General features: G+C 36.3%; 1 protein-coding gene and 1 long non-coding RNA gene across 4 annotated transcripts in view; one reads left to right on the top strand and one right to left on the bottom strand.

The window, feature by feature from the left end:
* LOC126912499 (uncharacterized) overlaps nt 1-8,721 on the top strand; it is a 235,454-nt gene extending 226,733 nt beyond the window's left edge. Inside the window, exon 2 of the long non-coding RNA XR_007707231.1 lies at nt 8,624-8,721. This is a non-coding gene — a long non-coding RNA (uncharacterized LOC126912499). The remainder of the gene's footprint in view (nt 1-8,623) is intronic.
* LOC118264327 (uncharacterized) overlaps nt 1-27,084 on the bottom strand; it is a 419,163-nt gene that overhangs the window by 8,502 nt on the left and 383,577 nt on the right. The window lies entirely within an intron of this gene.

Here is a 27,084-nt window from a genome sequence, read left to right as displayed (position 1 = left end):
AGTATAAAACTGTGATTTTCTCGAGAGATAAGTATGAAAAACCATAAATAAAAAAATAAAAAAAACACCATCGCAACGTTTGTCTGTTTGATCTAAACAATTTTAATTGGTATTCCATAAACTTCAATTTGAATTGACAAAACTAAAGTCAATTAAAACATGGACCCGTAACTCACGAACAAAACAAAACAAAATCGAAAATCAATCAATTCGTACTATCCATCCACAGCAGCTACACATATGTATTATAAGGGAGCATACACACCCTGCGAGCCCGGCCGCCGGTTAAGGCCAGTTCACACCACGCCGTCTGCTCGGGAAATGGACGGATATAAGAATGCTGCGGACTTCCATAAATATTGTTTTACTGCTCTTGTTCGCGTTCGTACAGTGTATAGGGACTCTTCAATTTCCTTTCAATTCCAATTCTATGACGCATGAGTAGTTTTAGTTTAAAACTATTTGATTAAAATCCGTCCTTTTAGTAAACAAAGTTGGTTAGACATAGCTTGTATAGTGATAGTAGTGTTTAATTTTGAATAGTTAGAGGTCTAGAGTTTGTACTAAGTTGTAGGCTGCAATTCAAGTTATACATATCCAACAATAAATATGCGATACTCCAACAAACTTTATATACCTAGTTCAATAGTACACACGGCTGCACGTAAAGCTATACAAATCCAGTATAAACTGACCCCTGAAAGTGAGGAAAGGTTTTACAAAGTGAGATCGTGATGTACTGGGTGCTGTAACTTGATGTGTAGTCCTGTGTTCCATTGAGTTTGTCAATAATCAAATCTTTGTTCGAAGAAGACTTCATTAAGAGTTTCTGATTGTTTTCTAGAATTGGACAAGTTTGCTCCTTATACTAATGTAATCTACCACAAAGGTACCTTTTATTTCTCGAAGGGATGATTAGAGAGATAGGTATTATACATACCTATACAGTTATACACAATTTGGTAATGTATCGACAGTAATTCCAATGCGATTCATCATTATTGTCGTCATATCAGCCACTAGATATCCATTGCTGCTGTCTCCAAGACTTCCAGATTGGTCGGTTGGGAGCGAGCGACATCCAGCAGCTCCTTACTTACCTACATAAAGAAGGGCTAAATTAAAAGTACTTTTAACCGACGAGCAGGCATGAAAATACTGATGACTGTTGATTTGGAACTGGACTGTTGTGAGAAGCAATTGGCGTTTCATTGTCTCTGCCTACCCCCATGGGAGGCAGGCATGAGGTTATGTATGTATGTTTGTTGTATAATATTAATATTAACGTCTTTTTTGTATAACAAAGCAGAAGACGCCGTGCCGCAACCACGCCGTGCTGTGTCCGTGCTGTTTACGTGTACAAAGTCCCTAAGTAATAAATCGTAGCTAATAATTATCTGTTTATTACTCCATTTCCATACGACAACCAACAATATCCTCTTCAATACGCCTTCAAAGTTGCAGCCTCTGTGAGGGGAGCTCAAAGAACTGTTAAAGCATAAATTATCATGCTAATTGCGTATACCATCAGTGGTAGCGTTGCTTTGTTCTTTACGACGGCGCCGTGAAATATTGGAACCATGGTCTAAATTTTCTTTTTCATTAAATCGACAAAGGGTTCGTTAATATTGTACATTTTATAAAGGTAAGTTAGGTATTGATGCTTTGCCTTTGATGTTTGTTTCTAGCTGTTTCTATTTCGTTTTCATAGGAGGAGGGAGTAAAATGCAGCCTGTGTATGTTGTATTCTGATTACGCTAAGTACCATTTTGGTGGGGGGACAATCATCCAGTGACTTCTCCCGCCTTGGGCGAGGCGAGAGGGAGAGGGAGTGTGAGACTGTTACTGACTTAAAATCATACCGTTCCTACTCCTGCTTTTCGAGCCGGACCATTTTTTGTTGGGGAAAAATCATCCAGTGACTTCTCCCGCCTATGGTGAGGCGAGAGGGAGAGGGAGAGGGAGAGGGAGTGTGAGACTTTTACTGATTTCAAATCACATCGTGCTCACATCTACTTTTCGAACCGGAGCCCCGATAACCCGCTTGGTAGTCCGCAGCTCCGGACGCTATGTACCGACTTGGAATAAAAAGGAATTGGATTTAATAGAAATCAATCACTTATTCACATTCAATTGTAGAAGTAACATCATTTTTATTAAGCCACATTTTACCAGTAAGATTGAGGAGGTATAGATTCAGATCGAAAAACTAAATACACGATTTCCTAACCTAGATATAAAACTCAGAATCTCGTGCCCAACAGCTGTACATCCGACCGCAAAACCAACGAGGCAGTGTAATCAACCAAACAAACATACGAGTACAATATTTTATTTGCTGGGAAACTTGATAGATGATGTATTTAATGGCGGCTGATACGATTCGTTAGCTCGCTCCTGTGTGCTATATTTCCAGTGGCAAGTAAAATATCCACTAGATACGAAGTAATGTTAGTCAAGTGTGTGACTTTGTTAGTCTCCAGTATCATTGGCGAAAAAACATAAAAGATATTTGTTATTCTTTAAGCTTAGAATATAGGCGAGTAGTCAAAGGAGCCAAATACTATGACAAACGAGTCTGGACTCTCAGATCAAAACCATAACAATGCTTTTCCTATTTCAAGGACCCATTTGTTAGTCAGATAATAATTGTATTATTCTATCATTTTTTTATTCATTATTTCTATCTTCTGTTGGACATAAGAAACTCTGAGAGCATGCCAAATGAAATTTTTTTTTTTTAATAAGCCGGTCAACGACAAGACGGATCATCTGATGATAAGCAATCGCCGCCACCCCAGGACACCGGAAACACCAGAGGCTTTAAAAGTGCGTTGTCGGCTTGGAGGTTAGTAATTAAGGAGTTGTTGGGGAATTCGAGATTGGAAAGATCGTGAAGGGGGGCCTGAGAGAGACAAAGAAACACAACGCGAGCGTTGTTTCACATAGGTTTTCTATGAGGCCGTGGTATTACTCGAGACGGCCCATTCGTGCCGAAATCTGGCTCTTCAACACTTGTGTTTCCACACTCAATGAATTCGACCTTCAGCTCTTCATATTAAATAAAAGAGATCCAAAAGGAGATCGAATACCGCCATTACCGCATTACATCCAATCGCGTCACATTTAATACTTTAGCTTTACAGCACTTAGTTCTCTCATAGTCTAGAAGACAAATGCCTCAACAAAAGTACCAGACAAACACAATTTTGTAAGAACAAATGTGTTAGACAGTATGTAGCATATTTCTAAAAGTTCCTCAACTTTGGCTGACAGACGGATGGAACTCGAAGCGAACGTAACAAAAACTTCTTTGATCGATGATCGTCGAAGTTGGGGCTTAAAGTATGAGAACACAGAGAGCCGACTGAAGCCGGCTTATTGGATGACTCTCGCAACTGATCTGCTGGTAATTGAGGGAGATAGGTCGTCTGGATTATTTCGTATGATATGTAGCCTAAGTTTTCGTGGTCGTAAATGTGACTAGTGATTATGAGGTTTATGATATAAAAACAAGAATTACGGATAAGTATTGAAGAATACTAAGTTTTAGATTCTCTCATTTACCTCGAAACTAAGAATACGATAACAGGATAGACAAATATAACAAGAGGATTTTCCTATTGGTACGATTTTTGTTCCTTAGTGAAGCTATATTTTATGTATTTGCTCGTTTTAATGTTAGGTATATTTTGCCAAACCCGGAATTCGAGCCTTCGAGAACGTCACTCACACATTAAAACACTACGCAAGCTTTGTTTCACGTCGGTTTTCTTTGAAGCCGTGGTGGCAATAAAGACTCATCCCCTATTGCATGGGACCTATAACACAAATGATGAAAAGTTAGCAAACATCTGCCAACCTCTTCGAGGTATAAAACGAGCGAATGAAACGCGTACCTGTTTTAGAATCTAACGGAACTTTAACAGAATCCGCACCCCGCTCCTCCCTTAACACGTAACCATTGAACGGAATCGTTCACTCAGTCGGTCCTTTTAACTTTTTCACGCCTTTTTCCCGCTAAAATATGGGCCTTTCAAACTTACTCGTACCCAGTTCGAGGCCCGAGTCGGGGAAACTCTTGCATTAGTTAATCATAAGAATTTATGAATTAAAAACTTTTCTATAGTCTTCCAATTGAATTTATTAAGTGTTTCACAACTTCGAAATTAAGATTTTCAATTATAAAAACGGTCCGGTCGTTTGAATGAGTTTTTTGAATCACAAGTTTCCAATTTATGAGATTATTTATTTACGCTACTCCGAATTAAAAGTATCGATTATAAAATAAAAAATTGAACAGTTATAATTTTATTATAACTTTTGTGAGACATACTAAATTAATTATTATGTTTTTGGTTTACTCACGTAACTGTTTGACGAGGAACTTGTCGAGGAAGCATCGTGTGTCGTAGAATGCTGTTCATGAATATGAGCCTCTAGCATGGCTTGAGTCTACTAGTCGAGTTCCTCGTGAAACAGTTACGTGAGTAAGCCGATAACATAATAATTATTCGAACAGTTACTTATACCCAGAAGATCTTGAAGCATACTTCTATCATTAATCTTCCTGATCATAGCCACATAGAATGCAATAAAAAAAACAGTAAAAATGCAACTTACTTTTTAAAACCACACATCAATTCCAAGCGAACAATTCGTACGTTGAAACATATCTCTTCTTCTTTTAAACCTCTACTGAATTTCGGGCGGAACTGAAAAACCGCGGAGGTGTCGTTATGAAAAGCGATTGTGATACGTGAAAGGTTTGAGCGGGGCTTTCAGGGAGGCTTTGTGGGTGCATCAAACGGGCACTATTTCCGCTTCCACCTCGCTACACACTGATCGTGTACTCCCTTGATGGTACAGAGCTAGGAGCGAGTAGATAGGGGAAGGTGACCTTAAAATAATTTAAGTGACAGTAATTTTTAAGTTATATAAACATTTTGTCCTATATTTTAGATGGTTTCAGGCCATAATATTTCAAGACACCAATTGAAAGATTTTTCGATAACTGTTTTTTTTTTCTTGAATGGCAAGCGAGAATACAGTATTGTCGACTATACTGCCAGAGTCGAGTGGTTGGATAAGTATTAATTAAAAATATTTGAAAATAAACGTCTTGCTGAGTGAGACAAATACAAATCAATTAACAGATCAGACTGATACAGAAAATGCGTCGTTTTTTGTTTTAAATTAATAAATGGGATCTCGGATCACCTAAGTTTACTTAATGGATAGACGTACGTAATAATTACAACAACGTGTTAATGAAGCCGTACATCGATAAAGTTAATTTCAACAAACAGCAGATACTTCGTCCTTTGTTCCCGAAAAGATTTAGTCATTCCGGATTTCGTTACGATATTAGCCCCCAAGTGATAAAGGGTGGGCCTATTGCCATTTGTCGGGCAAAATTTCAGCTCGGGATTGCCACTGAACAATACGTTACAGTAAATAAGAATTTACTGATTGGAGTAATCGAGATGGTGTGAATTTATAGGGAAATAAAAAAGAAAATGGTCTTTTACTATTTGTAAATCTTTTGCAGATGTTAGATGGTTAAGTTGATGTTGTATTTAAAGTTTAGGTGCATGTATTGTAGGTAGGCTATTGTTAAACATTGGGAATAGTTCTAGATTGCGTCTAAGCTGCGTGCAATTTTTCTAAAAAAACTTTATCGTTGATAAGTCTGCGTTTGGCCACCAACCCGCTGGCAGAAAGCTGCCAGGACGGCGAAGCGAAGATGAGGCGGTGCGCGTGGTCCAGAGCAGCAGCCAAACTGCGCGCACAGACACAGACTTAGAAAGTACTAACCTTGAAAATAAAATAAAAAATATGATTAAACAATAAATTGACCATATTTAATAAGGAAGAATACATTTTGAAAGAAAATTTTCCAAGTACTACCTAAACTGTACCTATCTATACATTCCTAACTCTACGCACGAGCCAGTCGACTGCGTGTGGACACAGCTCTTGCTCCAATGACTTCTTGTGCCGTGCGCTTCACACCAATATTGCTGGTCAAAGGCAAAGGTCCCACACTTTGATACGCTGTACTGAACCCCACACATCATACTTATGTGTACTTGTTTAAACGTGTATATGTTCGTAGCCTCTGTACTGTGTATGAGAGCCTGGTACTTCCACTGTATTTGAATCAGCACCAATAAAACATTTGTATTTTATCCAAATTGGTTTTCATTAGTGAATTTTTACGTGTATATGTTGGTAGCCTCTGTACTGTGTATGAGAGCCTGGTACTTCTACTGTATTTGAATCAGTAGTGGAGCCAACAAAACATTTGTATTTTGTTCAAATTGGTTTTCATTAGTGAATTATTGTTATGTGTAGTGATATGTTGGTAGCCTCTGTCCTGCTTATGTGATCCTGGTACTTCTACTGTATTTGAATCAAAGGAGCCAACAAAACATTTGTATTTAATATTCAAAGTGGTATTCATTAATGAATTGCTACGTGTATATGTTGGTAGCCTCTGTACTATGTATGAGCGCCTGGTACTTCCAATGTATTTGAATCAGCAGTGGAGCTGATAAAACATTTTGTATTTTTTTCAAATTGGTTTTCATTAGTGAATTGTTTCGTGTAGTATTGGTAGCCTCTGTACTGTGTATGAGATCCTGGTACTTGCACTGTATTTTAATCAGAAGTGGAGGTAACAAAACATTTGTATTTTGTTCAAATTGATTTTTATTAGTGAATTATTACGAGTGATATGTTGGTAGCCTCTGTGCTGCTTTTGTGATCCTGGTACTTCTACTGTATTTGAATCAAAGGCGCCAACAAAACTTTTGTATTTAATATTCAAAATGGTATTCATTAATTAATTAATTATTAACTTTTCTCCTCATTTATAGATAGATTATTACATTATTTCAAGGGACATTTACCAAGGGACGCTGTACAACTGACGCTGGAGTAGCTCTAATTAAGCGGGTGTTCGCCTCGTGGGAAGACGCACAGGATGCTATCGGAATATTTTGTGATCTTTCGAAGGCATTTGACTGCGTTGAACACGAGACTCTATTGCTGAAGCTGGAACATTATGGTATTCGGGGTATATCACTAAATCTATTGAAGTCGTACCTTCGGGATAGGCAACTTAAAGTACAAGTAAATAAAATAAACTCACCGGGTGCTAGCATGTCTATGGGCGTACCGCAGGGTTCAATACTAGGCCCATTCCTATTTTTGGCATATATAAACGACTTGCCCCATTTATTTCAGAATGAACCTCAGATGGTATTATTTGCTGATGACACATCATTAGTTTTTAAAATAAATAGACGAAAAAATAATTATGACGACGTAAATAATGCTCTAATGAAGGTTCAAAATTGGTTTACATCAAATAACCTAGTATTAAATGATAAAAAGACAAAATGTATTAGATTTGTTTTGCCAAATGTTAAGACTAACCAATGCGATGTATTATTAAATAGTCAGAAATTAGAATTTGTAAAAGAGACTACTTTCCTAGGAATCACTGTAGATGACAAATTGCAATGGGGTCCTCACATTACATCGTTAGCGGGACGATTGAGCTCTGCAGCTTATGCTGTCTGGAAGATCAGACAGCTAACTGACATAGACACGGCAAGACTAGTATATTTCAGTTACTTCCATAGCATCATGTCGTATGGTATTTTGCTGTGGGGACAGGCTGCTGATGTTGAGTCTATCTTTATCCTACAAAAGCGAGCCGTCAGAGCTATTTACAACCTAGGTCGTCGCGAATCTCTCAGAGAAAAGTTTAAGGAGATCAATATTATGACCGTTCCATGTCAATTTATTTATGAAAATCTTATGTATGTTAGAAAAAACCTACATTTGTTTGCGAAAGTATCTGACAGACACAACTATCAAACTAGGCATAAGGATAGATTAAGTCAACCATTTTTTAGATTGTCAAAAATAAGTAAGTCATTTATGGGATTCTGTGTTAAATGTTATAATAAAGTTCCAATGGAAATACAGAATCTGAATGAATCAAAATTTAAACTTTGTATTAAAAAAACGTTATGTAGATAAGCATACTACAAAGTAAATGATTACATAGAAGATAAAAATGCTTGGAGGCAAGCTGGTCCGGCTCCACAGGATAACGAAAAATTTCTGTAATATAACCATGTTATTCCGATGTGTTCTCTACTTTATACAATCATTGTAAATGTGAGAGCCCTGTAATCAACTAAAATCAAATTAGACTAGTAGAATGCATTTATGTCAGCTTGGAGTTGTCATGCTCACTCAAAGGTCTCATTGGCGGTGGCACGGGCATTGGATCGCTCGATTCCCTGCAACATGGTTGAGTTGGGCGGTGCTGGTGTACGTGTCATGTTCGTGAACGGGCGCTGTCAACTGGGACTGGTCAGCTCCGGACTGCATTAATTTTTATTGTCCTCTAGGTTGTTTTCTTTTTCTATCGCTTCGACTGTATATTAGTTTTACATTGTTCTCACATAGTTGAAGTAATCGAAACAATGTAACCAAGAATTGTATTGTAAATCTGATTGAAAAAGAGTAACCTATGGAGTTTCTTGCTCGTTCTTCTCCATAGGAATCTACACTTTGGAACGAGCAAATAGCTTCACTAGAGGACTGACCGACAGACAGACGTTATTAATATTATTATATTTGCTTTGACGTTCAAAAGTGCCTTCCTGGTCTATTTGAAATAAATGATTTTGACTTTGACTTGACTTTGACTTTGACTTTCAATCTAATGACTTCTTGTGTCCTGTCCATTACCATAGATGTATAAAACCCTATCAATGGTCTTTATATAAAATGACAGACAACCAAAACCCTTTACCTCCATAACATTTATTCAAAACCAAACAACAATACATCACTGTCCATCCCATGCGAGATAACGCCACACCATTAAACTGGCCACGGGCTCATTACAAAAAAGCGCTTTAAGCAAATAAAGCGGCTGTACAGCAAAAAGCTGGAAGTTTTAGGTCAACAGTTACTGTGTACTGTGATACGAGTAACAAGTTGTTATTGTTGTTATATTACTCTTGTTTACTTATTTAGGGGATGTGTACATTGTGAGTGTAGTAAGGGGGAGTGCAATATGTCTATTGTTTCCATGTGAGGATATGCTTATGATCTATTTACTAGATCGATCAGAGGAGTTGGACTGAAAACTAACAAATTAGGCTAATACTATCATTAGAACTTGAGCCGGGATATTTACCATGTTTGTTTATGTCTATAAGTTTCCGATCAGCTTAAAAACTTATAAATTAGGCTAGATCCGCGAAGATCACGGTTATATCAGCACCCTGAGGTTAGACTAAACTGCACTGATTTCTAGAAAATGTGGAGTTTATTTTTATCTATACTGAAGCTGAATAGTTTGTTTGTTTGTTTGAACGCGCTAATCTCCGGAACTACTGGTCCGATTTGAATAATTCTTTTTATGTTGAATAGTGCATTTATCGAGGAAGGCTATAGGCTATAAAAAATCACGCTACAACCAATAGGAACTAAGCAGAGCGGGTGAAACCGCGCGGAAGTAGCTAGTATGCAATAGAGTTGCCGATGTTGATCGCGTAAGCATAAAATGATTAGGTAAAGTTTCGCAAAATACTAGCAATTTATATAGGTTAAATTTATACTCATGGAATTAAACGTTATCCAATGTACGCAGAGCCTTACGTTATACGTAGTACTACAAAATTGACGTTCATAGTTCAGATTTAATCCAAGTTTTTGTTTAAATAATATAGTGGTTTGACCTAGGAGCTAGAATTGACGTAGCTATATTTTATAATATGTTTTTAAAATCTGTTATTTCTTCAAGAGAAACGATGTGATAAGCATAGTACATAAATATCGTCACGCCTTTAATCCCCGAAGGGGTAGGCGGAGGTGCGGGTCGGGCAAAGTATTACTGGGCTTTTTTCGAATTTTCGAAAATTTCACGGAGTCTGGAATTGTGTCCAGTCCATATGGCAATAGGCTCACCCCCTATTACATGGGACTTTTACACAAAATGGTGAAAAGTGGGTGTACATTGTATAGTGGCATTACGTGCCGTAATGTGCACCTCTGCCTACCCCTTCGGGAATAAAAAGGCGTGAAGTTGTGTGTCGTGTGTGCGCTCAGTACAGCGTAACAAACTGACTATTGGGGGAAGATCAGAAGATCACGCATAGTTGCTCTATACAGGAGTCTAACCCGTTGCCAGTTGCACGGCAGCCAGTTGCCCAATGCAGTTGAAAGAAGTTAATATCTCTTTTTCATCAGTTGGAGGATGAGCACATTACCATAAGTACCTTAAATTAATAGTTACTTAAATTATTCCTTAGTAACGATTTTGTTCCGAAAACAACTGCTAAGCACTGGCTTAAGCAACCATTAAATGACTCTGAGTGTAGCGGTTACATAATATTTTTAAAGCTATTTTAGCTTTATTATTAGAACTTATAACGGGATATTTACCATGTTCCCGTTATAAGTTCTAATAATAGTGTTAGTGACCATGTCAGTTTAAAAACTTATTTTAGCTTTTATCAGCATAATATAGAATTATAATATAGTTGGAACAAATAAACTGAATGATTTAAATTAATTTATTATTACTCAAAAATATGCAATCCACTTGATAAATGAAAAGCAATACCACAACCTGATTTCCAGACAACTATCCCGCAGCGTCGACTGCATGGAAGTTTTGAAATACATTGCTGGCAATACTCTGAATGGTTTGTGAACAATGCTTGGCTGGAATGCGATGGATGTGCGCAAACTCGGAATTGCGTGGATACCGCGCGGTGTCGCATTGCCGTAATGGCTTCTCGAGATACTCGATTAGTTCTCGATGTGGACTAATTGCGGAAGAAAGACTAGAATTTGGAGATTTTTGGAGAAAACTTCTTATAAGTTCATTCTTTGTAGTATTATCTTTTAACATGTCTTAGAGGACCTTTGTTGCTTCAAACAAATATTCAGAGTCAACTTCACTTGTAATTCGTAGTTCAAATTTAAACCGAAAAATGCCCAGCCTCTGTGGACTAATATTCTAAGTTCTAATGTTCTTTGAAATGTAAAAAAAATATTTCATTGTAATTATCTTATTAGTAACTGTACCTATTTGCTGAAAGAATTGTTATACACATAAGATTAAGATAAAAATATAATAGACAAAATAATTATAAACAGTAAAGCTAATAGACGTAGTTCTTGGTAATTTTAATTTTTCCAATTATTTTCTTCTTAAGAAATCTCGCCGACTTCAAAGAATTTTTGTGAAAAATATTTAGTGGAACTTATTATTAATTTACTCAAGACATTCTCGAAAATACTAACTTTTTTTAAAATAAAAATATTACGAACACATTCCGAATACAAAAAATAAAACAAAATAAAATAAAAATATTAGAAACTATAAAAAAGAACAATTCACCAACAATCAAATTATTTTCGAACAAACATTCCACATTTGAAATAATTCGAAATACAAACGGCATCAGTGCCAGCCTGCCAGTCCGAATCCACAGAGTTTGAAAACCAGAGGACCGCAGGCTGGCGCAACCCAGCGCGTGTGTTGCCAAAACTGATTTGGTTTTAAAATGAACCGGCCCGTGTTGCAGGTGTTTTCAAACTAAATACCTACTCAGATTGTAGTATAGAGTATAAAATGTTCATTGAATTTCATATAATATATATTTTTAAATAACGTCGCTTTACAGTAACATTTTATTCAGTCACAACTTTTCTTTTAAGCAGGGCATAATCATCCAACGGCTTCTCCCGCCTCGGACTAAGCGAGAGGGAGTGTCAGACTCTTACTGACTAAAAACCACCCCGTTCCTACTCCTGCTTTTCGAGCCAGAACACTGGTAATCCACTCCGGGTCCAGTTCACAGTCCGTAGATCGGGGTTCGCATTCAGTCACTACTAGAATGCGTTTTAAAAATATATTTATTTATAATAGAGTATGTAACAGCGCGACAATCACTGCCTCGTGTGTCGCAGAATGCTGCTCATGAATATGAGCCTCTAGCATAGCTTGAAACTAGTCGAGTTCCTCGTCAAACAGTTACGTGAGTAAGCCGATAACATAATAATTAACATATATCACATCCATCCTCGATCACAACCGATCGGTTGTGACAGTCTACTGCTGGACTAAAAACCTCCTTTACTAAGAACAGAGTAAACCGAATCTCCACCCGCAGAAAGAGTAGCACTCAGTAGTAACAAATGTATTAAACAATACAGAGATAGTACTCCATGACTCCATACTCCATGCGTCCAGTGTTGCAGGTGCTGTCCAACTAAATAGCTACTGAGTTCGTTCCGTACACTTTGTTTGATGTCGCATCGCGAGTAAATATTGAATGTGAAATTGTTTTTATTATTTACCAGTGCTGCTGTGTTCCCTGTTTAAGAGAGCAGTTGGTATTCTGTTTCTTATAGGATAGACCGGAAAATGAGCAGACTGATCACTTGATGGTAAGTTAGTGGCACCTCCCAACAATTTGTGGATTATACAAAGAGCTGCTCTGTGCGGGAAACGAACTTGCTACACTTTGTACGACAGCCGGTTACCATTAAAAGGTAATAGTAGTTTATACACAAGAATGCAATAAATGATTTGAGTTTGAGTTTAGTTGAACTAAAAGCCTTCTCTACATAAAAATAACACCTCTGCTATTATTTTTCCGATTGAAGGAAGCAGATCGTAGTTTGAATAGGTTTATTCACTAAACAAAACAACATTCATACACTTTAACGACCTATTTCTCTTCGCAATTAAAAAACTAAAGCATACTCAACCAAAAAACTTCAACAGCTAAAACAACTCTATAGAAAACTCATCTTTATATCTATCTACATATTAAGAACGACACACTGTAAGTTTGTACACACACTGCCAAAACTGCGGCATCTATGCAGCAAGACTGCAGCACCCCATGCCAGATGTAGGTACCCTAGGTATTTAGGCCACAGCACATAGTCTACCTATCTCCCAGCTATGATTTATATGCCTTGCATAAGTTAGTAGACATGGTATGAAAATTAAAAATAATATCAGTTCGTCACTTAGATCATTAAAACATGTTAGACACGTATTTCTTTTTATTGTCATTGTTTTTGAGTTAAGTTTAGGAGTTGTCTAGTTTTTGCTCGCGGCTTTGCTCCCGTGGAAGTTGATTATTTTGTCAACCCTTATTAAGTGAAATTTCTGAACTTCTTGAAAACAAATATTTGTTTTGAATATAAAGTCCGGATTTCATGTTTGTGACGATGATGATGAATCAGTCGGCAGTCGGGACGTGGTTATTTTATAAGTATTTTTTTTTATGGAATTGGAGTAAACGAGCACATGGGTCACCTGATGGTAAACGATCAGATAGATTAATATTAACGTAATTATTATAAAAGTGTGGCACAAAAAGTAATAAAACTATACATTTCTACTACATAAAAAAGTGTAATGTTATGTTGAAAGCAGATATAATGTACAGACCATTAGACATAGACAGGCACTCCTCTGTAAATTAGAATTAATGTCTAGATACTGTTTCTGTTTTCTATTCCATTATTATATCGCTAAATTAAGCTAGAAATATTTCGTACTACAATATTATTTATTTACTTAGGTACTGTCTAAAAACTTTATTTCTTGCTATTATTTGAAGATTATTATACCACTAGTCTTAATTAAATGTGAAAATTATGATGTAGTTTTAAGTTTGTAGATTATTTTGTTTGGTAACTAGCTGTGCCCGCGACTTCGTCCGCGTCTAATAATTATTTTGAATAATTTTCCTGCGATCACAGCTCTTCCCCCGTAGGTGATAACGTGATAATATATAGCCTATATGTGGATCCGACCTGTTAGTAACTCGTGTAAAGATTGAAGTAAATACATACAGTACTTTTTTTTTAGTCCGGACATACAATAGTGCAATGTACCTAATATCCATTTTTCATTAACGAGTTATTTTATTAATATGTCCCATGTAGTAAGGGCTATGCTTATTGATATATACAAAACATAATTCTGGACTCCATGCTACTAACTACTAATAGGAAAACCACTGCCTCCAAGAAAAATAAAACCTCTTTTTTAAAAGGCACTTGTGTCTCCTCTATAGTGGGTGTCCACGGGCGACGCTGATCGCTTACCATCAGGTGACCCGTCTGCTCGTTTGTCCCCTATTCCATAAAAAAGCACAAACACAATACGATTCTAATACAAAAACTCATTGCAAAAAATAAACCTTCAAAAATGCTTATTAAAAATTGGTAAAATTGACCCTATTACAAAGGATGACGGTAAAACGGCCGGTAATTTAAACTTCAAATAGAAGTCGTTCGGTAATCGATTGTAAATGAACCTGTACCCTCATCAGGGAATGGCTCCACTTGACATATTTATCACTGTACCACTGGGGACATTAACATCTACCACGATATACCGAATTGCTCAAACGGCTCTTACTAAGGTTTCTCGAAAATGAATGAAAGTGATATTTTATCACGTCACAATTAGTACTCAAAGTTTTTGTGGCAATGAGTCATATATAATGCTAACTAATGGAATGCCATTGATTTTGAAAACAAATGAACGATTATGAATTTAAAATGTTCGTACAAACATAAATGATCGCCACTATCAAATGACATATTCCATTAGTGTGGCCCCAGCATAAGAGTGAGTTTATTGCTGCTACTCGAACTATGTAGTCACCTTCAGTCTTAGTTGTAGGTACTACTTTTTTGACGTGTAAAAGTGCTCTTATGTAGCCTATTTACAAAAATAATTTCATTTCATTTCTAGCTTCTGCTTCCAGTATTTTAATGTGATTACTGGAAAACCTAAACATTCACAATGTTTAATGATTTATGGCGTAAGATCAGACTCAGTAAGAAATAAAACTTTACTTTTAACCGACATCAGGAGCATGTTCTTTAATATGTTCAAGCAAAATCTCAAAATCCAGTGCAAAATATACAATAATCCACTCCTTTGGGAATTAAAACGAGATATTATTAAATAACGACTCCCTAATTACACTAAAACTCAATTAAAATATAAAACATAATCGTAAAAAGTTGGCTGTGTGAAATAAAATGTAATGGCGGTATTATTTTATGAAGATGGTTACAAACAACTTCGGGAACGGTTTAAATGGCGCTATTTTGGTAATAACATGGTATTTATATCTGAAAGTTCAGTACCCTTAGTATAAGTTTACTTTACGTTTACAGTAATCGATACCAAAATGCATGCGGCGCTCTGATTGGCCGGTTCTAATGAACCAACCAATTAGAGCACCGAATGCGTTCTCGTTTCGATTATTTTAAACGTAAAGCAAACTCATACTAAGGCTACAGTTAGATAGAACATAACAAGGGTATGTAAGGATTCTCAAGGGTAAAGGCAGAAATAAAGTTAAAGTGGATTTAGAAAAGTTTTTGGTATAGGAATATTGAGAGAGCCGGAGCCTTAGTCTTGTTACTTCATGTTTGGTTTTTGGAGACTACCAGGCAAGACATAGCCAAAGTATAAATAGGTCGTAAAAACTGTTAATATGGAATAGCTGGCAAATGAGCAATGTAGGTAAATCACCTGATGAGAAGCAATCGGTTCCGTCCATGGACACCAACAAAACTAAAGGGGTTACTAGTGTGTTGCCGGCCTTTTAAAAAATAATATGTTTGGCATGTTGAGTTATCTGGAATTGAAAGGTGAAATAAGAGTCGTAGAGAAGATTTCTGAAAAGTATATATACTCAAAAAAATTCGCGAATACCAAAGTTGTGACCTAAATTTAAATTATAGGTATAATGTAGCAATATAAATAAAAAGTCAATAGGCCCTATTACATGGGACTTATAACACAAATAGTGAAAAGTGGGTGTACATTATATAGCGGCATTACGTGCCGTAATGAGCACCTCTGCCTATCCCTTCGGGGATAAAAGGCGTGACGTTGCTTTATAAATAAAGAGTCTAATATTACTATTTGTGACACATGGTAGTGGTGCCACAGAAAAAAAATGGCGACGAAATCACAGGGTAGTTATAATGGCGTAAAGATTTATAGCATTATTGTCGGGAGAGTTTAATCGAATACGGGACTGTGCGCTCGACTCGCGTCTACTGATTTATTAGCGCTAGTGTTAAATTGTCCGATGTGTTTCAACCTGGTAATGGGTTCGAATACTGGTAATGAGTTCTTAAGTTCGATAATGTGAGTTGAACAGATTGTAATGTACCTAATTAGTGCTTCCATTTTGGTTTTTAAAGTTGTAAAATAGCCTAAGTTTGTGGTGTTTGGAGACTTGCCTTATTCATGGGCATTCGTTTTTAGCAGCTTTCCATTTTCTTTTATTATTTCTGTTTTATTTATAGATTAGGTACATAATTATGTCAACATTCAAAGCCACAGTCATAACACACATTCTCAAAGAGCCATTAAACTACAACAGATGGGGCCCAGTAGGACTGATGCCTCCGGAGCTGCGGACTACCTAGAGAGTAGACCATCAAATACACTAGTATTTGTTGGTTTAATATAAGTATTTGACGACTTGTGTCTAGTGTCAAGCCATTTTAGAAGCTCATATTCATAAGCCTACACAAGACGCAGCGACGGTCGCTTTGCTACCTATATAACTATTTTAGTATATCTCACGAAAGTTGTAATATGAACATAGTATTTGTTAACAATTGTTAATAGGTTTTCCTTTACAATATTGAACGATTTGATTTCACAAATCCACGCTACTTAATAGAATGTTTTGTACCTATCAATCATTTCCACTCAATTGATTGTTTACGAATCATTGTCATACAGATACTTATACTGACATATAATCTTCTCGAAACTTTTTTGCAGAAAAACAAAAACATACGTTGATAATATTTCTTTATTATATCGCTATGATATTGTTAAGGCACCCGCTCATATAATAGCATGAAACTTTGAACGTAAGTACTTATAAATATGATATACTGAGTATTACTGAGTGCGCTACCCTTGTATTTATTGCGTCTTCTTTTTACGACTGTTCGCAAAAACTTCGAGTCACTGGTGTGTATTCGTGTATTATTATTTTATGAACATGCAAAGTTGAGTTGAAATGCGTATTCAGTTTTAATGTTAGATCTCTATATAAGTCTGTATTCGATCTTGAACAAAGGAAAATGTGGAGTTTATGGCAAACCGTGTCATGTAGATAAGGCTCATAGTCCAGCACAGTTCTTGATTAAGATGAAGAAATGTACATGAAATTTTGAATTGATTTTAGTTTCAGCCATAATCGTCCCACTGCAGGGCAAAGGCCTCCCTACTCTTCTTCCACTCCTCTCTGTTTAACCCTTTTTGCGGCCAATCCTTGTTATAGATGTTGAGTTCCAACCTTGTCATAGATGAAGATATACGATGAAACCTCGAATTATTTGGCTGAGAAAGTTTAAAAATATGTCTTAAAACATTAAAAAGTTAAAGCTCTCTAAATGCTAATGCAGAAATATCATACTTCGAAAATCTTTATAGACTCCATAAAGCATATCTTCAAGTCATTACTCTCAATCCGATAACTTATTAGCTGACGTCTTATCCGATATATCGGATTTATCGGAACATATCGCTATTTGTAACTGGAAACAATACATCATAGGATGGGCAATATATCTCGCATATAGTGCAGCATCCCAATGTTTCCTCAATCGTGGATAGCATACCAAACGTTTAGTTCAGACAATTGACCTCAAACTCTGCCTACCCTTCCTACTTCATATTATTACGTCAATAACAAAAGTTCTAGATAACTTTTGGGTTTTTTCTTCTGGGAGGTTCAAGTTGTAAGAGGAGAGAGTATGCTATGAGTATTTGTTTTTTCTTTGTTATAGAGTATTGTCGGGAACAAATTTACTTTCAAATTATTTACCACAAGCAACGTTAAGCTCTTGTTAATTAAGTGTTCACAATTGCAATAATATTATTAAGTCTCGAACAAATACAAGGTGTTACAAATGCGTTGCGGGCCTTTAGGTAAGGAATTTAAGGGTTGTTTGCAAAAATCGGGGATTTGGAAAATAAGGAAGCAGGTTTGTTTCACGTCTGTTTTTATTTTATTTTTATTTGGGAAACAAACAGAAATTATCTTAAAACTATTTATGTAACAACATAGCTAACACTAAATTTATAACAGGTTCCACATTTGAGTATAAGGTTGTGGTAGTTGAGCTTAGTTCTCTGTGATATCACTCTGGTCGAGGCGGCCCATTTGTTCAGAAGCATGGCTCTTCCACACTTGTTCATTGAGGGAGGCTCATGATCATTTCACCAGTGGAAGTCTTGTGGCTGGCATGGTGATTATACTTACTACTACTATACTGACGATGGTGAAGATTCTTCTTCGTTTCCAAACCCTTGAATTATCTCTCAACAGCTTCCTCTCCTGCCTTGCTCCTCAAATATCGTTCACGCTGTCCCTGGCACGGGTTGGCCCATAAATTTTTGTACCTCCTGTCTCTCTACGATTTATGTTCTTAAAGATACGTGGCCGATGGAAATTGATGTTATTATATTATACATGAATTACTATTGGCATTGATAGCATTGCCTTCAACTAAAAATTGGTTGTATATAGAGGAAAATGGCTTTTTTTGTTCTGTATTTTTTATGTGACTGAAAAAGGCTAGATTGTTTTATATAGTACTAGTTTCTGCCAGCGGCTTTGCCCGCGTTCCCTTGAGATAAAAAAAATATCCTATAATCAAAGTCAGCTCATACCCTGTCTGTGTACCAAATTTCATCAATACCCGTTCTGTGGTTTCAGCGTAATTGACGGACAAACATCCAGACGAACAAACTTTGACAATTATAATAGTAGTTTGATATAGTAATTTGGATAATTAACTGTTATAGTGTGCATTTAGGTTCAAAAAGCATGGAAAATGCTGCTGCTTATCATACGGTGGCCGGACGCAATTTCAATACCTATATACCATGATGTTGATCTAACTTTCAAAAATCAATTTTGTTTGAATGTCCTATTCATCAATAAACTCATTCTTTAGCATTTGTCGCTCACAAGGAATTCTTGTTGAGTCATCCTGGAAAATTCCAAATTCTTTAAAGCTCAAGAAACTCCAGTAACTAAACTAAAAACCATGTCTCTTATTACAAGTCTAAACAAAAAGAAAAGCAGAATTCGTTTTACAGAAATCAAGAATACTATCTTATGTAAAACATAATCCAGAATTTCAATCTCTTCATCACATAATGAAAATATTCATAAAATATAATATTATGAAGATCTTTCCTTCTTGTGGTACGTGACCGAATTTTCAGCGAAATGATCCTGAAATCGTACATAATAATTCTAGATACTGTAAGCAAGCTATGCATATAAAGAACTTGATTTCGAACATTATTTTCTGACGGGCGAGAACATTTTTATAAGATTTTCAAAGAAGAAATGTATTAGTGAAGGCTGTTTTTATATTGGAAAAAACTAGCTGATGCGCGCTGCTTTGTTCGCGTGAACTGTAGACTTTGTGACTAGTAAACGTAGCTTAAGTTACTCCTTACTAAATCAGGTATTTGCTTATAAAAGTTCCGTCAAAATCGATCGAGCCATTCTAGAGATTAGCCACTATAAACAGACAAATTTAAAAATATATATTTTGGTGCGTGTATCGTTTGGATTATTTCAATGTCAAAAAAAATGAACAATCCAATTTTATTTATATGCATAGAAGATGTAGATTAATTACTATTAATAGTGATGATAGAAAAGTTTACATTAATTTGTCTCCACTCGCAACTCTTTCTTCGGGTTTCACACGAGCGTAAAATATCGTATTAAATATGATAAGCTATAAGTTTCCCAACCGCTTCCAACTCCCAGGAGTATCTCAGGTCCAGTCTTGGAGAAACTGTTTAACGGGAAGACCTGAAGTGCTGAACAAACTTGATAGTATCTTGAAATCTTCTAGAACACTCTAGGGAATGAAGAAGTAGTTTTATGTTGAGGCTACTTCTATTTTAAAGTATGTGAAATATAGTTCTTGTGTTGAGATATGCTTTTTTATTTGTTTGCTGTTTTAGTGGCTATTTGAGTAGGTGACTGTTAATACTTGTTGGGGTCTTACTGTTCTTACGAAAACTTTTTTGTAGTAGTATGGAGTTTGGCATTCTGGTTAATGTCAGATAAGAGGTTGGTCCCTTATTGCATGGGACCATAAGCGGATTGAAACCAAGAGAGCGGTCTAGGCAGGCACATTATAGAGCGCAACTAATTTTTTTAGGCGCTGCTGTTACTCTGTGGTCACGCGTGTCTCTCGGCGCCTCTCTGTAACCTGGCGCCCTAGGCATTAACCTAGGTTGCCTTAAGGATAATACGGCTCATCATAGGACTCATTGTAATTTTGACAAATACAAAGTCAAAACATTTATTCCAATTAAACCATAAATAGGTACTTTTGAAATGTCAACCATTATAGAAATAATTAATAGTCTGTCAGTCTGTCTGTCAGTGAAGTTAGGTGCTCGTTCCAAAGTGTAGCTTCGAATGGAGAAGAACGAGCAAGAAACTCCATACTTACTTGAAACGAAGTTGGCAGATGCGCCTTTGCATTTAAGACATGATTTATGATGTGGCTTACATTGATGATTAAGCGAACAAAAGAAATCGAAGTGTTAAAGTTTTAAAAACCTAAACCAGAATACTTTAACACCTCGTTTTAAATTTAACCGCATCCCTAGTTATTTTAAACTTACCCTCTACAGACAGTTGTCGGTGACATAACATCGCCACAGACCACCGCTAAACTATTAGGGTCATCACAATTAATTTATAATTACCACACGCGACACCACTCCGACCGGACAACCCTAAATTCGTACCCATATTTACATGTTGATTCAAACTTAATCGAGTTTGGACTTTATTTTGTAAGTCATGTGGTTTAGAATTGGATAACTTTAGATTATGGTATTTGACAAGTTTCTGTGGCCCTTATTCTGTTTAGTTGAAGGTATTTTAAGTGTTTTTTCTGGAAGTGTTTAATCGATTTTTTTGGCACAAGCCGGTGAACGAGCAGACGGTTCACCTGATGGTAAGCAATCACCGCCGCCCATGGACACCTGAAACACCAGAGGCGTTACAAATACGTTGCCGGCCTTTTTGGGGTTAGGAATTTAAGGTTTGTTAGAAATCGAGAATTGCGAATTGGGGTAACTGGCCTCTTGTAACCTCAACCACACGAAGAAACACACTGCAAGCCTAGTTTCACGTCAGATTTCTTTGAGGTCGTGGTATCACTTCGGTCAAGTCAGCCCGTTCGTGTCGAAATATACCTCTTCCACGCACTTCTTCGCTTACAGTCAATCGACATACGAGGTTGTGGCCATAAACCATAAAAAAATATCGACGGTTAAAAGGAAATAGGGTATAAGCGACAAAAACTTTTAATAAACAACTAAAACTAACCCTTTAAAAGTTAAGACAAACATAATACTTATTTATATAAACATGTATCTTTATTTATTTCTTGACATATAAAGATTCAGAGTTGAAAAGGGGCTCTAGAGGTATCCTAGTATACTATATATTATATAGGTATATAAATTGGGTCCCGTAGGCCAAGAATTACAGGGGTCAGACAGGTGGGTAGAAAATATTATGAAAACTGTTTTTATGTTATTTACTTTATTTACCCTCTGAAGGTATCAAACCCGTTTCAAAGATAATGTTATTGTATCTTTCTGCTCTTTGAGATTTTGTTGGAATTACGTGTTATGTTTTAAAGGGTTTGTAGACATGACTGACTGCCTCGAGCTTCGTTCTTCGTGTTTTAAAGGGCTTCTTTCTGTTTTCAAAAAATAAAACTAAAGTTTAGTGTAATTTTGAAAGGTCAGATGATGAAGATTAGATGATTGCACGGCTGGCGCAGTCCTGGCAGCTGCCATGTAACGCGTAGCGGGTTCGATTTCCGCAAGGAGCAATTCTTTATATGATCTACAAATTCTTGTTCCTACGATCTAGGATGAAAATCCTATTGTGTGCCAACTTGTATGTTTGTAAACGCATCCACGACACAGGAGAAAATGCTACTGTGGGACAAACGTTCTTTAAAAAGAAACATTTATTATGTGTAACAAAAGTAAAAGAATTGGCCTATTGTCACATAGCTGTTAAATCAATAGTTTTGTTTAAACCAACGTTGATCAGGTATGTTTACCTGTCCTAATTCATTGCCAACACCGCAAAGGGGTGAACCTCGTACAATTTCTTAATAGAGGTTCGCCCTTTGCGGTGTTGGCGACGAATTGTCTATTTGGGTCTACTTTAATTAATAATTACACCCACTTTTCACGATCAGCCTTCGGTTCATTCAAATTGTTAATCATTAGAATCTATCAACAAAGAACGTCACACTTAAAGTATGTAAGTATGCTATTATCATTAGACTAAACGTCATTTTCACACGTAATTTTTATACAACATAAACATTTCTTAGTAAACGTATCTCTTCTAATAAAAACACACCTTAAGTGTAGGAGAGCCATGCTTCGGTACGAATGGGCCGGCTCGACCGGAGTTATACCACGGCCTCACAGAAAACCGACGTGAAACAACGCTTGCGTTGTGTTTCGTTGTGTGAGTGAAGTTACCGGAGGCACAATTACCCCCTTTCCCAATCTTCCCAATCCCCGATTTCTCAACAACCCTTAAATTTCTAACCCCCAAAAGGCCGGCAATGCATTAGAATGCCACCAGTGGCGTTCTAATGCATTACAGTCCATGGGCGGCGACGATTGATTACCATCAGGTGATCCGTATGCTCGTAATATGCTAAAATCCTTAGGCTAAACGTCATTTTCATACGTTATTCTTATACAAAATTTACTTTACTTAGCGAACGTACTTCTTTTAATAAAATACTCCTTCCAACAATGAAAAATAACTTCATCATCATAACATATTCTAGAATACCCAGCTAAACTAAAGCTAGAACTAAAATATGCAGCTAGATTTAAAACGCAGTTTCAAGTAAAAATGCAGCGTCCCAGAAAGTTTTCATTGCTAAAATACCTAATCTTACTTAATGCAGATTTCTTTGTGTAATCCTGTAATAAAATGGATTCTTCTTTTATTCAAATTACCTCAGTTTATATGGGTACTTAAGCGTAATAGCTTTTATGTAACAAGAGATTCATAAAAATAAACTAAAAGTGTTTTTTTACGAGTTCGTATTCGAACAATAATAGAATTAAAATGACTATATACGTGTAGGGATTAGAAAGCAAGGCTCGGAACCGGTTTAAAAAATACCGGTTAATACCGGTTTATATCGGTTTTCCTCCGAACTTTTCTTAAGAACGTGAACATTAAAGAACTTTATTTTAACCTAAATTAACCGGTTTATTCGACGAGGGGCATGTCGGTACACGCGTTGAAATATTATTATTGAAATAAGCTGAACAGCGCGCGGCGTTTCTTTGATGTGCGTCGTATTAACCGGTTTTTATTGCTCTAAACCGGTTAATCCGAAAAAACCTTTATGAAAATACTGTTCCAAATACCGGTTTAAAAAAACCGGTTTCGCGAACGAAACCCAATGTAAAGGTTTTGCGTACAAGTACATAATAACGGTTTGAAAATTTAACCGGTATCCGAGCCTTGTTAGAAAGTTTCTGTATTTGTACGGGTTCAATGAACTTGTGTTTACATAGAAAGATAGGTACCAAATTTTTGATAGCTATGTGATCACAGTTTTTTGTTGCTCAGCGAACTTATATTTTTAACGGGGAATATCACCCAATTTCAAACTTCTCCCGCCTAGGGTGAGACGAGAGGGAGTGTCAAACTCTTACTGACTTAAAACCACCCGGTTCCTACTCCTGCTTTTCGGGCCGGAGCCCCGGTAAACCCGCTAGGTAGTCCGCAACTCCGGGTCGGGCATTAGTCTGACTGACTCCCATCTGTGGTGGTCTACCACACTTAAAATGTCACTGAGTGCGGCAACTCATAAGTCCTAATGTCTTTTGCCTATATTACTTTCTAAGTTGAATTGTCATACCAAATTCATATTTCAAGACTGACGACGAAAGGTACTGGCAGAAAGCCAATATAATATACGTTAGATGCAGTAAATATTACAAATTTTACTACTGCCAGTAACAATTCCAGTTTAGTGGAAAACCTTTAAAACTATTTTACATTTTTATAAGTATTTTACAAAATGTTCAAAGTTTATGTTGACTTTATTTGAGTGCATTGCAAAATATACTTGAGATGAATTTTATTTCTATTCGGTTATAAGTTAAAGAAAACTATTAGGTACTAATTGCTTATGCATTTTATACCTACGCTAATACACTTCATCATAATATGCTGATTTTGAAAACATTTTAATTGCAAAACAATAAAACTACATACTTTTCCCCTGTTATTTTTATAAAGGGGCAAACGAGCAGACGGATCACCTGATAGTAAGCTATCAGCACCGCCTATGGACACCCGCTGCACCAAAGAAGTCACAGGTGCGTTGATGGCTTTTTGAAAAGGACTAAGTTATTTTCTTTGTTACGTTATTATAGGATATAGTAATGAAAAAAAATGCTAGAAATTGTTAAATTAGATACACGAAACCACGGAATAAAAAAAACTAGCAAAACACACTGTAAGTGTACAACTGGGAGTATCTAGGAAACTTCACAACTTGTAACGAGGATGGTCTTTCATTAAAATTTCAAACACTTTGTATGCAACTTTTCTATGCTGGTAAGTATAATCAATTTTGCACATGCAATTTATCTCGCACACTACCCTGATGGGCCCATAAAGAGAATTTTAAAGCGAAATAAATACTGATTAGAACTCCCTTGAGCACATTTTCTTGCAGACATCTCAGTTTTATCGAGCAAAGTTTATGAAATGTTGTTTCAAAGTTTTTTTTTTTAATAGTTTCTTGTATACGCTGAAGATTGAAACAAAGAAACCAGTATTTTTCTGTAAATTAACATAAACATTCCCTTTGTTTTCAAAAAATGACTCTCTTTTTTGAGGGGGTAAAATCATCCAATGATTTTTTTCTGTCCTGGGTAAGGCGAGAGGGAGTGTCAGACTCTTACTGACTAAAAACCAACCCGTTCCTTCTCCTACTTTGAGCCGGAGCCCCGGTAACCTGTTAGGTATTTGCGACACTTCTAGTGTTGTGGATGTAACACCAATGTTTTAGTTACGTTATGAATCTAAGAGTCTGATTCACAATTTCTATATAGATAGTCGTTATGCGTTTTTTTTTATTTGAATTGAGAACATAATTTGTATGGACTATCAATCACATATTTTTGGTGGCGCTTAATCTAATGCGTAATCTAATTTAAAATTCTCTGTACAAATGTGACACCTTATTTTACTTTACTAGCAGACCAAAAGCGAATGTTAGAAGTCGTTCCAAATCTCAATATCTTACGGTAATTGCATTAGAGTTCAATTTGCGACCCTTTCTGTCGCCGGGGAAATCTAGGAGCATCGTATAGAAATCATTTATATGACGCTGGCATACAAGTAACAAAACCTGTGTTTTATGACAGGCCTTTGACAGTTTTCGGGGCATTTTATGTGTGACCCCTATGTAGGTATGTCCTGGTGCCTTTAAGGTAATTGGGCTTTGGTAATATTGGGAGTGGTAGTTGGGAACTATCTGCGGAGTGCTATTCGAAATGAGTCTGCTTTGATGATTTGTATTGCTTGTACAGTAATGGTGGGTTGTGGTTAGTATACGACTAATCTTAAGTCTTCAATGAGTTTGGTTAGTAGTGTAATTAATAATGTTTCTATACTAATTCGCGCTTTGTTGGTTCGTTCTTTGGTTGAACCAAGGTAAAATATACTTATATATTTTTTTTGAATTTGGTCAAGTCAAGTCGTTTCCAACTGGCCTAACTAAAAGTCATTGAAAGAGGCTTGTGTTCAAATATGGATGGAATATCGCATTGGAATTCCAGAAAAAAGGCCCATCAATACTTTGCTTTACTCGGGAATCGAACCCGAGAGCCCTAGTCTGGCAGTCACACTTACGACCACTCGATCAACGAGGTAGTCCACATGAAAATATCAGAAGCTGGTAAATACAATCTCAAATTGTATCCAATTAACCTGGATGTCTAGGCAAAGTTTATATGGAAGCCTGGCCTACTGGATGATCCTCAGAGTTCAAATTAACTTCCAAGTTTAAGCAAACTAAGTTAACTGAACTGTAACTGAACCAACGGTTATTTGATAAACTAGAAAGTAATTAGGAACCTGTACTACAAGATGTATTGAGATAAAAGTTATATTTTGTTTACGCTGTTAACTGCGGTACTCATTATCATCATCATCAGTCGAGAGACGTCCACTGCTCAATAAAGGCCCTTAGTCCTCCACGTAGAACGACAAGATATTCAGAGTCCTTTAATGGTTACTTAACCCAGTCTTTAGCAATTGTTTTCGATACAAAATCGTTACATAAGAATAGTTTAAGTTATCATTAAATGTCTCTGAATGCGACAGTAAGATTAAGAGTGACCAAGGAGTTTTTAGTTCGCTCTTTGAAAATGTATCTGAGAAATTAATTCAGTAATGAATTGAGATTCTTGCTTGTTCTTCTCCATTCGAAACTACACTTTGGAACGAGTACCTAGCTTCACTGACAGACAGACTGACAGACTTTTATTTATTTCTTTATTTTTTGACGTTTCAAAAGTACCAATTTATGGTTTAATTGGAATAAATGATTTGACTTTAACTTTTCTATGGAAACCACAAGATATATCGGATGGAAAAATAATATTTAATTCCTTTTTCAATCTATAATCCTATTATACCTGGGAAAACTATTGCTCTTTTTAAAATGATACTTCAAAGTCCAGAAATAAGCTTAATATTTCCAATAGACTCCGCAAACAAAGGGACTAAGTAACTATAATACTTACAAAAAAGTAGATATTTTTCACAATTCCAGCTAAATAATAATTCCTTTACTGGAAAAAAGCCTTACAATACCACCCCGGCTTTCATTGTA

The sequence above is a fragment of the Spodoptera frugiperda genome, chromosome 26 (assembly GCF_023101765.2).
Source record: "Spodoptera frugiperda isolate SF20-4 chromosome 26, AGI-APGP_CSIRO_Sfru_2.0, whole genome shotgun sequence".
Taxonomy (NCBI): Eukaryota; Metazoa; Arthropoda; class Insecta; order Lepidoptera; family Noctuidae; genus Spodoptera; species Spodoptera frugiperda.
The sequence above is the reverse complement of the archived record's forward strand: the minus strand, read 5'-3'. Positions and strand labels throughout refer to the sequence as shown.